The sequence below is a fragment of the Rosa rugosa genome, chromosome 2 (genome assembly GCF_958449725.1).
Source record: "Rosa rugosa chromosome 2, drRosRugo1.1, whole genome shotgun sequence".
Lineage (NCBI taxonomy): Eukaryota > Viridiplantae > Streptophyta > Magnoliopsida > Rosales > Rosaceae > Rosa > Rosa rugosa.
Window position 1 is genome coordinate 37,259,291 of NC_084821.1, and position 2,256 is coordinate 37,261,546.

The window sequence follows — 2,256 nt, forward strand, 5'->3', positions numbered from 1 at the left end:
ACCTTTCAGCTTACCAAGTAGAAGTGCAAACTTTATCTTTTGTGCCCTCCTGCACAAGTGTAGTGAAACATATGTCTTAATCCTCACGGTGGGACCCTTTCCGACATTAGAAGCATATATCTCAAAAGAACAATTGGGTTCTGCCTCTTCGTTACATATCACGTGAATCTTGTCCCCGTCGTTTCTATCAAAATGAAGTGGTCGTTCAGTCTTCATAGCAAATTCTCTAATGGCCTTCCTACACTCGGCCATAGTTGGAAACTCCATCCCTAACATCAAGTGTGGATCCCTTAAGTCAGTATCCCTTCTATATTGCTTGAACTTTGGATGCTTTTTCTTAGGCTTCCTATTTACCCCAGCATGAAGTGATCCAATATCAACAACCTCACCATCAGTTTCACTTTCAGACTCATCAAAGCTTTCAAGCTCATCACTTTCCCCGTCAAAGATATCAGATTCCTCCCCAGGCTCAACATGTTGATATGCTACATTTTCCTTACAACACAACTTTTCTACTGCCTCATATCTTCGTCAGTTTGTACATCATCCTCATCAATGTAAAAATCAGAATCTCCACCACTTGCATTTGCATCTTTTTCATTAATACCAACTTCAGCATCCACAAGCCCCTCACTATCATCACCAACTTGAACATTTATAAGGCCCTCATCTATGTCAATGCCTACATCTTCATCTTCATCATCAACTTCAAGTTCATCATCCCCCATCAGCACCTTGTTCATATTCTCCATTAGCACCATGTCCACTATTATCCCCATAATCATAAAGGTCTCCAAAGTGAATTTGTGATTCATCCATAGGATTAAGTTGTGGCTCAGCATTAACTAGTAAGGCTTCATTTGCTTCCATGTTATCGCAAAAGTAAACAATAGAAACTTTTCTAGGTGACTGATTTTGTGCACCCTCAAGAGCCCTAAGATCACTGTCTATCTCAACCAACCATCAGTGTGATGATAGAAAAAAATACCCAATTCTCTTGATCACATACCCAAGATATATTGTAGCTTCTTCCAACTCCCACTTGCTAAATGTGTCCACTTCACAATAGTCTACCCAACATCTAGTACCTCTAACATACTCATCACCTACGAAGACACCACCATGTTTGATCTCCATAGTGAATTTGTCTGGATCAGCTGCAGACAAATTAGTACAAAAGATACATAAGTTTCCATAGTGTCCGCCAATTTCTATTTACTGTACCAATCCAATCCATTAACATAAAATTAAAATCTCTACCACAGGGTCTATTAACACTATATTCAAGCATATTTGAAATCTCATATTCCTGCTACAATAGTCCATAAAATAAAATAAATAAAATCGATCAACTTGATACCCATAGAAAATCGATTGCACAAAAAGAGAGAATGAAACATATATTTATGTATAAGAGAGGGTGCTCGGAATGAGTATGGATGGATAAGAAAGTTTGTCCTCATATCAAAATTAGACTAACGAGACAGATGAAAACAAATAGACACTACAAGCATAAAACTAAAAACAAAGATATATGAAACAAAGTCAATTGATTACTAGTACGTACAATACTATTGGTACCCTAAACAAGTTCAAGAGCAGAGAGAATAATAAAACCAAAACTATGCATTAGGACCACAAATTTAACCTAACCATTAAAACCCAAAACTATGCTCAGAATGAGTATGGATGGATAAGAAAGTTTGTCCTCATATCAAAATTAGACTAACGAGACAGATGAAAACAAATAGACACTACAAGCATAAAACTAAAAACAAAGATATATGAAACAAAGTCAATTGATTACTAGTACGTACAATACTATTGGTACCCTAAACAAGTTCAAGAGCAGAGAGAATAATAAAACCAAAACTATGCATTAGGACCACAAATTTAACCTAACCATTAAAACCCTTGTTCTCACATGGACAAAGCCATAGATGAAACAGCAATACCATACCCGTAAAGAACCCTTAAGCAGAATATATATTCGACATCAGACCACTATATATTTATATATATAGATCCCTTTTTTCTAGGGATAAGGCATTATACTAACTTTTCGATCATATTTTGGCATCTTAACTGTTCAGTTTTTAGGTACTAATGTGTAGATCACTTCTGCAAATTTTCAACCAAATTGATTATCGTTAAGGCATTTAAAATGGCAACTTAAGATTATAAGTATGAATGGTTCAAGTTTGACAGATTTGGTTCGTCCATTGATTTAATCTAGTTTGATACCTTAACGATCGC